At 37.8% G+C, this 15,787-nt stretch overlaps 1 protein-coding gene across 1 annotated transcript in view; it reads right to left on the bottom strand.

Annotated features, from left to right (window-relative positions):
• Nucleotides 1-15,787, bottom strand: part of PACRG (parkin coregulated) — a 432,037-nt gene that overhangs the window by 389,085 nt on the left and 27,165 nt on the right. The gene's annotated exons all lie outside the window — the stretch shown is intronic.

The following is a 15,787-nucleotide window of genomic DNA, read 5'->3' as shown; positions in this document are numbered from 1 at the left end:
CACTTTTTTATAAGTTTACAACTCCCAACTCCAGAATATTAATGTTTATGTTTTCTTTCTAAATCGTGTTGTCTATTTTAAAAAATATTTTACAAACTTAATAACATAGACAACAGCACATCGACTATTTATAATTATAGACAAATATTTAATATCAGCTTCAGACAAAGATTCGCCTACGAAAAGATACGTATACATATCATAGCTCCTGCTATTTTATTTTACAAGCGTTTAGAGAAATTAGAACATTAAAAAAAAAAAAAGCTCAGTACAATTCCATCAATCAAATATAGGGTATTAATCTAAGAAATCTGCTGACAACGAGGAAACACAAAGTGCTCGTTATTAAGGACTGCCAATATCTTGTAGCTTCTCCACCAGGTAATAAAACTACAAGTAGAGAGCAGTACATCAGCAGCCCTAATAAAATTGGTAGGTCTTCTCAGTCTGCCAGGGCAAGAAATAAAACACAGATGAGCTACCCATAAATGAATCACCTAATATCAATCACTTCTTCTCCAATATAATGCAAAAGCTAAGGGCAGATCACATATGTATACTTTTTTCCCTATTTTACACTATTACTCATGGCAGAAATTTCAGTATTTCTACCTGCAAAACTGCTACTCTTTTGTGGCATGAAAGATGTTATTTGGAAATTATGAGCAATATATAGCTCGCCATGTGCTATGTGCGGCTTAAGGGAAATGCCGCTCTTATAGTGCCTTGGAGTTTTTAGGTGGAATCTGTTAAACCTAAATGATATAATGCGATTGAAAACTTTATGGACTCTTTTCATACGTCAAAAGGATCACCTCTAAACATCAAAAAGCGAGAGGAAGAAATTCAGCAACAAAATGAAAAACTGTATTAGTGCAAAAAGCACCTGCTAAACTAACAATCAAATCCCCCAACTTCGATTGTGTGAAACCCATTAAAATGTTGTTTCTTCTTCTCAAAGTCCGAAGCAGACGGCTTCGCTCGGCTGTTCTGGGTCTCAGCGCCCTCCACCCTGCGGCTCTGTCCTTCTCCAGGTCCTAGGAGACTTCTCCATTGAGTCAGCTAACGGCGAAGCCAGACAATAAATGACTTCCCACACGGACTTCTTTGGACCACACCAGAATGGCATCCATGATTTCTGTACACATTCCATTGGCTAAAATTTACTAAGACAGCCACGTCCAGCTGCAAGGGAGGCTGAAAACCGTAGTCTAGCCGTGTGCCCAGACACACAAGAAAACGGGTTTCGTACGACACTAATCTTTGCTCACGTCCACCAGCCTCATCTCCAAGTCTCCATTTTCTTCAGGTTCTAGATTCCACAGACAACCCGGGCATCGCATAAAGCTCCCGGCTGAGGATCTCTGAGTGACGTGACATACGTGAACCGAAAGGGCAGCTGACCTGCCCCTCTGGGCCCCAATACACGATGGTGGGGCAGGACAACACAACCACAACGAAGGCCTGTTCAGGAAAGGAGAGACATCGAGGCCCTGCCGGGAAGTCACTGTGCGCTCCCTCAGGCAAGGTGGTGGGAGATTAAGAACTTATCCTCCTCTGTGGAGGAAACTTGTCTTCCAGGGGTCCTGGCTCCGCCCTCGAGGAGTTTCCTGCTCTGTCACCCCACATAGGATATTGGTATAAACCATCGGCTCCTCTGTACAGCTGTCATAATTTGCGTCGTTTTACAGGTTTAAGGATCCAAAGGTATGTGTAAAGAATTAACAGGCAAATGCTTTTTTACTCTTAGCTCTCGTTTTCTTTGGCAATATAACTATTCCCAAAATACTGTGAACTGACGTGTTCCTTTCTAGCCAGTTTTATGTGCTAATAACCACAGCCACAGATCTTTCCTAATGCTGTTTCTCAAGCCTGATTTATTTCCCTGCTTCCTCGCCCTAACTGGCACATACTCTTTCTCTGTGCATGTGTGTGTGTGAGTGTGTGTGTGTGCGCGCGCGCGAGCGCACGCGCGTGCATGCGCGTGCATGCGTGTGTGTGAACATAATTCTGGCACTCTAAAGCCTTCTGAAAACCTAGTTGGGAAAACCATCCATAATTTGATCTAGGGGGCAGGTCTGCATCAATTTGTTCAACTGAAACGTTTAACTGGGCCTTTGCAGCTAAGAACTTTCTCAAATATTTATTGTCGTAAATATCCGAGGTCAAGAAGCAGTTGCATTTTCCAAACGCGTAAGAATCTGTATCACTGAAATTTCTCCATTCCCATCTTTCTCTGCTTAGGATCGAGCTAATTCTGACCTAATGTCACCTCTTTTCTCTAACGTCTTGCTTAAGGCACCAAGAACGGCCAACATACACTATCATTCTGAGAATGTTCAGGCATCTCCCCACCGCCACGGGCTCAGCAGGCACAGATTCGGCCTTCCAAATGGTCAACGTTGACATCAAAAAAATATTTTTCATAGAACCACGATATTGATCAATCTCTGCTATATCCTTTAGCCCTGCTGCCCAGTTGCTAAACCATGAACACATATACACTGTTAAAAAGACTCAGCGGCCTAACCCTACGAAATCTAATTTCTTGATCGCACAAAGCCCAACGCAGCTGTTCCTGCTCGGTGGCTAAGGCTTTAATGTGATCCTTCCATCTCATGGGGCTGCAATCCTCCAGGTGCTCCTAGCTCGTTCGGTATAGAAAAGGGGATGGTGAGACTAGGATGATGTGGGTGGTGGTTTTTAGAACAGGGCTGGCAGTGGTGCTCATTAAGTAGGACTTAAGTTACATGGTCTTCTTAACCACAGGGGAGGAGAACTAGTCAGCAAGAAACAGATTTGGTAAGTTCTTGGTACTTGGTTGACTGAAGCAAATAACAAAGCTCTATTGGAGGACAGAAAGGAAGACTTGAAGAAATGCAGATGCAAACCTCGTTTTTCTGTAGGAAGACCCAATATTCTGAATTTGTTATTTTCATCTAATTAATCTATAAAGTCGATATAATTATAATCTAATTAATGAAATGGTTAAGGAACTTCACTGAACGATTGCAAAATCATAATAAAGAGTAAAATATATTAAAAATGGCAACTAGGACTATGAAGATAGTACTCTTATGTTCAATTAATATAAAAACAAGGAGATGCCATTTGCTCTTAACCAGCTGTCAAAAATGTATTGGCAATATCAATCATTGACAAGAGTATAAAGAAAATACTTGCAATCATATTCTATTAGCGGGACTCCAAATCAAATACTTGTAGAGGGAAGCTTGATAATAGATCTCAAAATTTATGTTAATATTTTTGATCCAGCAATTACGCTTCTAGGAATTTATACTAATGAGATAATTAGAAAGTTCACAGACTTACTCATGTAAGTACAAGAATAATGATTATGTCATTTTAAAATTGAGGAAAAAAGTAATTAAATGCATATAAAGTAGAGACTAAGTAAACTATGTCCTTAAAAGTGGAATTTAAAACACCACTAAAAATCATAATGTGAACTAATTATTCACATAGAATAAGGTGCTGATACATAGTGATGAATGGAAAACAGCAGATATAATATGATTTCATTTTATTAGTAGTATATATATGTATGTGTATGGAGAGGAGAGAGAGAACTGAGGACTTGTGGAAGAATGTTTACAAAATATTGAGAGTAGATTTTTATGTCTAAAAAAAAATCACTTGATTTTCTAGTCAATGGTTGGCTGAAACATGGACAAATTTGATCTGAGCAGGACGGTCCTATTTTGAAGTTTGGCTCAAATGTCTTCACTTTCATTTTTAGCAAAGATATTTTCTGGTAAAAATATTCAAATTAACTGTTAATAAAATATGTATTCTTTGTTTTCCCCATCTCTACATGTGCAGTTGTTCATTTCATGTCATCAAACTTTAATTAGCAGTTTTTCAGTTAAGAAAATATTTCACCGATCGCCAAAAAAACCAAAAAAACAAAAAAACAACCTGTTAAGAGTGGATATTTCTGAGTACGAATTTTTGTTTTGTGTAAGTTTCAGTATGAAGTTAGTGGAAAAGCTATTGGAAATAGACTTAGAAAGTCCCTTTCTGCTGCCATGCAGCTGTGTGGCTTCCAATAGATCATTAGACCATGTGAGCTTAAGTTTGCTCAACTACAAAACTGAGAGAATCATGTCTACCTCACAAACTTGTGAGAATTAAATTAGATGAAATATTTAAAATCTCTTAGTAGTTCCATTAAAATCAATTCTTAAAATACTTTTTCCTAAAAATTTGCTTCTATTAAAGCCTTTGACAAAAATTATTTCTGGATTTACAAGAAATTTGGAATAAAACTTTGGGTTAAAAAACTCGGAATTAAGTTGATAGAGTCCATTTTTCTAGAATAACTGCCCCCCACACCGTAATTTCCCTGAACTAGGTATTTCAGCAAAGTTGCACGACCAAATAATGTAAATAAACCACAGATGTGTGTAGACAGTGCCAGTTAAATTAAGTGTTATTATAATTGCTTTAACCTTGTAAAGCACATGACACTGGAAAATTGACTTTTAGAGAAAGCGCTCTGTTTTAGAAAGAGAAAAGCACCTGAAATTTGAATTTCCTTGAAGTAAGAGCTGACTGATTTACAGTTTAGATTTTGCTTTCTAAAATCTTTCTTTAAGTGGGGCACAAATTATTTGTGCCCCACTTAAAGAAAATACAATTCGAAAAAAAAAATTCTGTTTGAATCGACACACATCCCAAGTCCTTTGCAACAGTGAAAGTCTATTATAACTATGGGGATATTGCTCTTTTTAAAATCTTTTTATTTATGCTTTATCTGTAGTTCATCATCTTTTCCACTCATTATTGTTGCTGTTGTTTACACACTTAGTTTCTCCATTCGCCTATTGACGAACAGTTGGACTGACCCAGAATATAGCCAAGAACATCTTGACAAGTGTTCCACGTTCACTCAAAAGTAACGTGTGTTCTGATGTTGTTTGTGGAATGCTCTAGAAATGTCAGTTAGGGCAAGCTGTTTCCCAGCAGTGATTGGCTTTCCCATATCCTTACTGATTTTCTGTATGCTTGTTCTAGTCATTATTGAGGAAAAGGTGCTGAAATCTCAGTCATTGTGGGCTTGTATATTTTTCCATGTAATTCTATCAGTATTTGGCTAAGGTTTAGGATTGATATGTCTTCTTGATGAATTGGTCCCTTTATTATTATGAAGTGATTCTCTATTCCTGGTACTATTATCTGCTCTGATATCTACTTTGATGTTAGCCACTGCAGCTTTATTTTGACTAGTGTTGGCATATTATATCTTTTTCCATCCTTTTCATTTTACCCAATTTATATCTTTATATTTGAAGTAGCTTTCTCATAGGCAGGACATAGCTGGGTCTTGCTTTTAAATCTCATCTGATAATTCCTGCCCTTTGATTGAAGTTTTTAAGCCATTTACATTTAATATAATTACTGATATTATTGAGTTAAAATATACGTTTTGCTTCATTTTTCTTTTTGATTCATATTCTTTGTTCTTTTTATAACCATTTCCTGTCTTCCTTTATATTACTTGAGAATTTTTTATTATTATGTTTTATATCCTATTTTTGGCTTGTTACCTATAATTATTGTAATTTTAGTGGTTGTTGTAGGGTTTAGAGTAAACATTTTTAATAGATCCCTGTTTATTTTAAAGTGATAGTATGCCACACACCAGGTATAGCATATACAAACCTTCTAGAAGTATACTTCCTTTTCTCGCCTCTGGGCCATTGCGCTATTGTATTTATAGAGTTTACTTCTACTTATGTGATCAATCCTATACTTCATTGCTCTTTTTTAATTTAAACAGATTAATTTAAAAGATTTAAGTAATCAAAAAGATTACACATTATCTAAATAATGAGAAAATCAAGCATATTTACTCTCGTGGCTTCTGTTTCGGGTTTCGTTTCTCTGTGTAGATTCAGGTTTCCCTCTGGTTCCCTTTTCCTTCTGTGTAAAGGACTTCTTTTGACATTTCTTTTAGGGAATGTCTGCTGGTGAGAAAATTTTTTAACTTGTGTGTGTCTGAAAAAGCCTGCATTTCACACTCTTTTTTTGAAAACATTTTCTTAGGATAAAGGATTCTAGGCTGATAATTTTTTGGGGGGGGGGTGCCTTAAAGACATTCCTCCACTCTTTTCTAGGGTGCGTTTTTACCCATGGCAAAATCTGATGTCATAGTTCTCTCCTCTGTTTAGCATTAATTTTTTTCTCTATTTGTTTTTAAGATTTTACTTACTTTACGCAATTGGATTCTAACATTTCTTCGTGTTTCTTGTGCTTGGGTTTTACTGAACTTCTTAGATCTGCAGGTGTCTTGTTTTAAGCAACTTTGGAAAATTTTCAGCCATCATCTCTTCAATTACTTTACCGATCGCCCCTCTCCCCACCACGGCCTTCGATTTCACATACATTAGGCCACTGCTGGTTGTCTCACAGCTCATTAACGATCTTTTCATTTTTTTCCTTAATTCTCTTTTCTCTCTGTTTCATTTTGGATAGTTTCCGTCAATGTCTTAAAGTTTACTAATGCTTTTTTCTGCAGTATCTCATCTGCCTTTAATCCTGTCCGGTGTATATTCGCTGTGGACATGGCAGTTTCCATCTCTTAAAGTTGGATTGGTATCTTTTTATAGCTTCCATGTCTCTACTAACACATAAGGCATTTCCTCTAGGCTCCTTGAATATACGGAATATGGTCCCAAGAATTATCTTAATGCCCCGTTTCTAAAATCTGTGTAATTTCTTGACCAGTTTCAGTGGACTGATTTTTTCCCCCCTATTTTGGGTTGAATTTCTCTGCTTTTTGGCATGTCTGGTAATTTATTACTGGTTGCCAGGCATTTTGGACATTAACTTTTTGGATGCTTAAAATTTTAGTGTTCCTATAAATATTCTTGAGATTTCTCTGGTGACTCTTCCTAAAGGGGCATCAATTCCATCACGAGGACTCCACTCTCTCACGGTTCATCTAAACCTAATCTCCCAAAGGCTCCGTGTCCAAATAGGAGGCAGGCAGTAGGGCTTCAACATATGAATTTCAAAGGGACACATTCGGTCCGGCACACGCCTCCTGTGTCTCGGTCCGGAACGTTCTGCAGGCAGTCAGTTGAGAGTCCTCCTCCTTTGCTCCCCATTTCTCATGGACCTCTGCCCTTTGTTCCTGATGTCTGGTGGCTTGAGTGCTATTGTTTCATATATTTTGTCCGGAGTTGTTTCTGGTAGGAGGATAAATTCACTTCCTCATATTCCATCTTGACAGAAAATGGACTCCACAGTGTTTTGAAATCACACTCTTATTGATAATTGAAATAGCAAGTAAAAGTAAATACTCTCAACACTTATTCTAAGGAGAAAAGAATAGATTTTTTTTTCTGGGCTTCCAAACCCTGAGACCTATCTATTGTGACATTCTTTTAGATGGTTTACAACTTTGAATTCTGGACAAAGCTGTAACAATGTTTGAAATGAGTTGGTAACAAACTAGGGAAAGATCAGAGGAGAATAATGTAGTCCAAATAAGAGTAATAGTACATTTTTTTCTCTGTATTTTACTTTCTCAAGTGTAAAAGCCACACACTCTCATATGAGAGTTATTATTAGATTACACTTTCAACAGAGTTCCTGGTAACCAGATCAACCTAGCACTCTGGATAAAGCCATGTCCTTCAGAAAGTAGAAGCCTTTTCTTCCCTTTTTCTTTAATGTAGGATCACAGACTCAGGCTCTCTCTGAGGCTGTGCAGGCCCAGGCTCGGTGGGAGGCTGACGGCATTCTACTCCAATTGTCCATTTGCCCTTGGAACCAAGGAGTTTCGTTGAGAAGGGAACTAGACAGTCTAAGCTCAGACCAAGGCAAGAAAGTGCTTTCTGTTGCGAGGAGTCAATACTTTTGAATAGTTGCTACTTAGATTTCCTTGAATGTCTCTGTTCTCACTAGGGACTTCGTCTTCAACACGGTATTTCAAATTCGAGCGACTTTATGAAATCAAAAAACGTATTCTCCTGGACTTCCAAGTTTGTATTCAATTATTTTTTACCACAGTGTAACTCAAATATATGAAAATAAAAGGACTTGATATTTGTAAATACCTAACATAATGCCTGACACGTTATATGTGTTTGTTAAATAAGCAGACCATATAAAACCTAGGTAGATGCTTTTTAGATATATCATACTTATGTAAACATAAAAGCAAAACAGAATCACCGACCATGTATTTAAACAAAAAAAGGGACAAATTCCCTTTTAATTCATCATTATTTTGACAGACAGAAGCGGTTCCATGGAAACTGAATCAGAACTCGCATCGGAAACGCTGTGCCGGCTTGCTTCTCCTTAGACTCAGCACAGCTTTGCCAAACGCACTTACTATGTGACAGCTCGATGCTCACACCCGTTCCCTGTCTCAAGATTATCTAAAAACCCTCACTCCTAGAGCAAACGGTCACACCATCCACCTGCAGTCGTTGCACCTATGTATTGTGCATATTAAGATTGTGTGTGCTGAGGCCAGAGACAGTGTCTGTTGTCACTCAAACAGTAAAGGATGTGATCCCTACATATGTGTAATGGTAGGAAGGAAAGAAGGAAGGGAGAGAGGGAAGAAGGGAGGGAAAAAGGGTAAAAGGATGGAAAGGAAAGAAGAAAGGAGGGAAGGGAGAGAGGGAGGAAGGGTGGGAAGGAGGGCAGAAGGCAGGGAGGATGCAGGGAGAAATTCTCCCTATTTTTGCACAGTTCAAGGCAGGTGTAGGCGACGTGATGATTCAAACACACTGCACTTGAATTGCATGGAAGGATTCAGTTATAAGACGGTCATCCTCAAGATGCTCCAGAATATGCTAAGATTACTCTTTAGATCAATTTCTAAAATAAAAATAATGAATAAAATATTTCCTTATGAAACCTCATGACCAAACAACAAATCCAAGGACTCAGGGATCTGCTTTGTCCCTATGGTTCGAGAATAGGAGACACCTCAGGGGACCAGGGTTTGTGAAAACCCGCAGTAGAGCACGGAGCCAGAGAAATACTTTTTGATTGATTTCACGCTAACTTTACATAACTTTAGGGAGATGTGCCTGCGGAGACATAGGTTAAACAGGAAACCCCCTTTTTTTAATTTAGCATTTGCTTTCATTGATGCCATCTGTTGCTAAGGAATTGAGTCCTTAGCAGGTCAATTAGGATGTTTGAAATTCGTAGTAAACAGGAAAACAATGTTTGGCTTTCTGCAAAGGATTTGCCATACACAGAGGCAGACAGAACAGACATGAAATTCATGATGCTTAAGCTTCAAGGCTCCTTGCTTGTAGAAGGACTCTTTCTGGAGACACAGGCTCAGCCACCTGCGGGGGCTGGAGTCTGGTCGCCTTTCCACTCTGATCCTGGCCTGTGCCCCAGATTCAGCCAACTCCACAGTGTCAGGATCTCACAATGGCAGGAGTCGGGGGCCGAGAGGCATCAGCGGAAGAGGTTCCCTAAAGGCTCGAAAGGCCTGACGAGGGATATGCCAATGGAGAGGAAGTTAGAGGTGGAGTAAAAGTGTTCTGAACTGTCGAAGTCAAAAACGAGTTTTTATCAACCATGCTATGGAGGAATCTGATTATCTCTGTTTTCCATTGAAAATGATATTACACAATTGCTGTCAGGAAGAGAAGATCAAAGAATATGCAGCTAATAAATACAGATGGAAAAGTATTGTCAAGAGTTATGAGACCATTTAATACTAATACTGTTAATTTCTGGATCTTATTATATTGCGGTGTTTGCCAGATTCTTAATTTCTTTTCTCATTCTAAGTCAATATTAAACTTCTTATCTAATTGTGTATTCCTGTACTTCAAAAGGGCTTCCCAAGTTACAGAAGCTTCAAGCCTCACAAAGCGTGGATCCAGCCGTGATGATACAGTCATCACAGGCCCAACTTGTAGCAACTCTGTCCGTGTCCTATAATTTCTCTGTACCTGTTTCCTGATGTTTAACAACAAAGGTCGTGGGCAAGGTAATTTCTCAGGACATTTTCAATGTTGAATATATAGTTATGCGTATTAGTTTATACTAATTAATACACCATAGAAAGTTTAATAGCCAAGGAAGACAAAGCTGATATAAAATCTGCCTTAAGATGATTCAGAAATTGAAATGAAGATAAAACATCACCGATATCGTAACAGACATTGAAAACGTTATTTAACATCAAAATATGATGCACATGTAATTTGAAAAGTATATGTATTATATAAACTAATGTCACCTTTAATGGTTAAACCTTTTCTTTGTTTTTTTATAAGCATTTTAGATAAATTATGTGATTATAGTCCTCAAGCCTGTAGCTTTCAAAGGGCATTAAGTCTTTTGAAAACCATATGTGATTTTTGCATTATATACTATCTTATATTACATATTGTACATTATATTACATATTACATATATTTGATGTGTTATATAAAATTGATTAAAATTAACATTAGGAAAGCATATACTTCTAAATACTTGTAAAATTGTCTTTGTCAGAATCCTACACGTTTTGCTCATCGGTAACAGGTGAGCACAGAGGTCAAACATAGACTCTAGATCAGAGCTGGGTAAACCCTGAGGCCCTGCTCTGTGCCCAGCACCACACTGAGAACCTGCCAAAAATAAGGAATACAGTCTGATTGTGTTTCTCATTCTACACCACGAGAAAGCTGAAAAAAAAAAAAAAGTTAAAACTAATAGGCCCATCCTGTGGACTGAATGTTTGTGTCCCCTTAAAATTCCATGTTGAAACTGTAGCCCCTAAGGGGATGGTGTTTGGAGGAGGGGCTTTGGGAGGTGATTAGGTCATGAGGGTAGAGCCCTCTGGAGTGGAATCAGTGCTTTTATAGGAAGAGACAAAAGGGATGATCTCTCTCCGTCATGTGAGGACGTAGCAAGAAGCTGGCCATCTACAAGCCAGGAAGAGGGTTCTCACTGGAGCCCGGCCATGCTGGTGCCCTGATCTGAGATTTCTCAGCCGCCAGGACTATGAGAAACATTTCTGTTGTTGAAGCCACGCAGCCAACAGTATTTTGTTATAGCAGCCAGAGCTGACTAAGCCAGCCTACCTGAGTGCAGTAAAGGTGGAGGCCTCTAAACAACCCTGAAGTGGGTTATTAAAGGGGATACAGAGCCAGGCAACAAAGATCTATGCACAACACCAGAACATGACCCCTCTGTAAGTGGAACAGCCTACTTTTCTCCCACGCCATCATTTCCAAATATCACTGGAGAACAACAGAAAAAAAACAATTCTTATGCACAATATCATACTGATGGAAATGTATCAAAAAAGAATTTATGTAAAAGCAATTCCAGAACTACCAAGCATTCCACCTATGTCCTGTTATTTTACTTTTTAACTCTCCGTGATTTATGGATACGCCTTAAAAAAGACTTCATTATTAAAGAAACACAATTAAATGCTTTGGGGACAAACATTTAAACCAAATCTGTCCAGAGACTGCTAGCTGCCTTATTGTTTATAGCTAAGTTGGCAACTTTAATTGACAATGTCACACGGATTTCTCCACGAAGCATGTGACCACGGATCAGAGAGCAGGTATGAGCCTGTCTGTCACTGAGGCACTAGTAGACCTTGTCTCGTCTGTTCCTTAGTGAGCCCATTTTAAAAACTATACCCATTTATCAAATAAAAATTTTCAATTCATATCTACTATATGCTGATAATAGAATAAAATTGACAAAACCTCAAATGGTTTGAAACGAAATGATTTTGATGTTTTTTTATTAATGAAAATTGAACACTTACCTAATGAAACAAAAATTGACAAAATAATGAATTTTGGTATGGTACTTGAAAAATTTTTTTTTCAAGAAAGAGCTCTACCTTAAGACCATATGATGCCATCAAAATTAAGCCTTTTTAGAATTTTTCATCAAGAAACAAGAATCTGTCATTGCATTCATGTCAATTCTTATAAAGACCTAAGACAATTTTAATTTAATCTAATCAATATGCTGCACAAATAGACAAATATCAAAATATCTGAATTTATTTTTTTCCTATGATATAAAAACTAGCAAGAAATTGTTATCATTGTTAATTCAAGCTCCTGTTTTTAAAGTATACGTGCTAGTTTGTGCGTGTGCGCGTGCGCGTGTGTACTCAGAACAGTTTGTGTATTTTAAAAAGCAAGCTTGTTCCCTGCGCTGATTTATGAAAACCATAGTCGAGTTTTGTCAAACCCTCCCATTCTTAGGATGCTCTCGGCCCCCACCCGGAAAACCCCCAAAGTGGAGGAGGTCTCCACTCTCCCTCCCCTGCAGCTGCGTGACGAAGCCTTCTCTGGGCTCGGCTGGAACAGCCCTCTGCGGTGACAGTCCCTGCAAGGGCCCTTTGTGCTGTCTCCAGCTCCTGGCTGCACGCTCTCCAACCCCGCTCCAGGCGGCTTTCACGTCTGCAGCAGCACTGCCCTCTGCAAGGTCACCACCGTCCTCCATTTGCCAAATTCTGTTCTCAGTCTTCAGAGACCGATCATCCCTGTACTATCCAATAATAATTTATATCAGCAATTTGCAATGCTCAGATTCAACAGCTTAAAACTGAAATTAACTCTCAAAGTTCGTAAGACTCGAACTTTAACTTTCTGCTTCCTGTGTCTATATATCCAATTCTCCCCCATTTCCTCGTAACTTTTCTCCCAAATCTGTTCTCTAGTCCCACGAGCCCTTCTTGAACGACACTCGGCTCCTTTCACTATGTCATTTTTATCTGAACTCCCTTTTCCCCTGATCCGTTCTTTGTGCCGTTGCCAGGTTAATGATGCCAAGGCAAAGTCCCTCATCATGTCGCTGCTTGCTCAGAATCTTTCTGTGGTTCCTCAAATCCTCGGAGTTCAAGGCTCAGGGACGGTGAACCCTGCAGGCCTTTTCATTATTGTCTCATAGGCTCTCTCTCATATAGCGTTTCAAAAAATGTTTCTGCATCCTCTTTTTCCTGTTTGAGAATAATTTTTTATTCTTCATCCAAGAATACTAAATGTTTTCCAAGTTTCATTTTGTTCTTTGCATGTAATTACAAAAAACGTGTTTTGATTTTTCTCTTTGTGTTCTTTTGTGAGGCTTTCTTCAAATAAATATCTTATGCCCCTTCATGACCCATGAACTTAGATTTCTTTGATCTGTTAATGCAGTTATACTCCTGGAAGCTTTATAGCTTCCAAAAGTTTCCTGCTTTCATAGTCATTCCCATACTTTTGTAAATGTATCCTTTTAAAAAATAATCCTTTTCTGTTGTTATAGTGGAGCTAATGATGGACTGGAAATAAATATATTTGATTCAATCTGTCACGCCTCAATAGAGGTCCTATTATTTTTAACTATCTAATCTCGATGTTTACTGAAAACATTTTGCTTTTACACCTTCGTGACCCCGTACACGCTCTTCCGTCTTTTCTCTACCTTCACACAAATCCAAAAATATTACGCGAACACCTTTCACAGATCCTTTCTACCATCAATTCACACGAAAGCAGTTTCTCCTTCCCGGATCTCCCGTAGCCTTACTCTAGTTCATTTTACCTTACTCTGAAGTGTGATTATTTGTATAATTGTCACATTTCCCCTCTAGAGTCCTTAACCACGAGCAGCTTTCTCGTGGTTTCATTTATCTCCACCGAGATACTTTCTCTTACATAGTAACGATCAACACATATTTCGTTAATAACATAATAAAGCAAATACACTTTCCTTGGAAGTATTTTGCTGTCAATATGTTCCTGACAGTTATTCTCTTTATTCCAAAGGAACTTTATTTTTTTCAAATCATTACCCGCCTTATGCTGTGAAGATGTCAGCCGCTATGAGTATCCATGATATGTGCTTCTCCTGTACATTACTGTGCACTTTCATTCTTATAATTAATTTTAACATAATTTGAGAAAGGTGTACGAAAAGATCACAGAAGAAATCTAGTCTCTTTGTGGTTTCTCTAAAATGTCATTGACTCTCTAGGGGGCTTTGGGGTCTAAGACTCGAGAGGGTACCCCCAATCCTGCTCGCCACTTCTGCTCCCACAGTAACCACTCGGGACCTCGTTATGTGCAAATGAAAAAAGTGGAAACATAGCCACTGTAAAGAGATTGAAAATCGTAAAACAATAAAATACAATCCTATAAGGTGGATGGTGAACCTCCAATGTGGTATTTATCTGAAGAAACCCACTGTCCTCCATTATGGAACAAGAAACTCGTGCCTTAATATCAAAGCAAAACTGCTTAGACTCCAAGAAAATTATTTCAAAAATTCAGAGATAAAAGGTAGATAAATAATAATAATAAAAAAAGAGTAATAATTAGACTCATAGTAGACTTCTTAAGGACACAAATGAGATCATTGAGTGATCTCTTTGAAGCAGTGAGAGACAATCACTACTGCTCTACAATTACATACCCGGAAAACTGACCTTTCAGGAATGACAGTGAAACACGTACTCGAATGCTGAGTTTACTACCAAGAGACTTTCATTAAAGGCAGCGGTAAAGCACGTTCTTCAAGGAGGAGGAACATGATTTCAGAAGAATGGTCTGAGATACAAAAAGTGGTCGTGAGCAAATACAGTACTATCCACACGTGCATATCCAATTACCTATTTAAAATAATAACAATAATGTCTAACTCGTGGGGTTTAAAAAAAGGACAGAACTAAAATGCGAGAGAAGAATGAGATTATCAGTCTGAGAGTGGAGACCACAGTCTGAGGACCCTAACATTCCCTACACTCTTGGATATAGAAGTTTAAGTAGTTTACATTCAGATTTCATTTAGGTAAAATATATATAGTAAAAGTTCAAGTGTAATCACCAAAAAACAGAAATAGTATGTATAAATCTCCCCAAGAGAAAAACCCATAGAACAACAAAACAATCAATTAAAATGATAATAAACAATAATAATCATAGGATAAGAAAAGTAAAATTCTTAAGTAATAAGGTAGAAATAAATTCAAGTAAATCAATGACTACAATAAATGTAAATAAGTTAAATTCTCCCCAAATTGTCAGAATGGTTAAGATTAAAAACAACAACAACAACAAAAGAAACGGCTCATAGGCTGTTTTCAAGAGCCATCACTACCAACAAAAACAAAGAAAAACAAAAACAAAGAATTGAAAATTTTTAAGTAAAAGATGAGACATATTTCAGAAAACGTTAAGCAAAAGCTGGAATAGTTATGTCAGACAAAACAGACTTTAAGGCGGGAAAACAACATTTTTAGGAAAGAAAGGGTCACTGCATAATGATAAAAGTTTTGGTCACGAGGAAGATCTGATAATTCCAAACATTATGTACCTACGAAATCACCTGAAAATATATAAATGAGAAATGTATAATGGCTAAGGGAAATGAGCAAATCTATCATTAAAGCGGGAGATTTCGGCTTAGCTCTCTCCCTCACCAAGTCAAACAGTTAAGCAGACCAAATCAATCAAATGAAAAAATTTATATGCACACACAGATGTATGTAAAATATAAGACACTTGAATAATTCAATAACATTACTCGTTTTCTACAGAACTGAAAATCATAAAAAACTATAGGTAGGTAGGTAGGTAGGTGGATGGACAGACAGACACAGAGATAGATATATAGATATGTAGGTAGATGATAGGTAGGTAGATATGCAGAGTATGACGTATATATGAATATAAAAGTTTGGATTCCTGAGTCTTTTACCTATTGAAACTTCCTGTTATTTGTATCCTAAATATTAATTCATATTTAAAATAAAATTGTGAGACAGGAAGGA

The sequence above is a fragment of the Pteropus medius genome, unplaced genomic scaffold (assembly GCF_902729225.1).
Source record: "Pteropus medius unplaced genomic scaffold, Ma_sr-lr_union100, whole genome shotgun sequence".
NCBI lineage: Eukaryota > Metazoa > Chordata > Mammalia > Chiroptera > Pteropodidae > Pteropus > Pteropus medius.
This window is presented reverse-complemented; position numbering and strand designations above follow the sequence as displayed.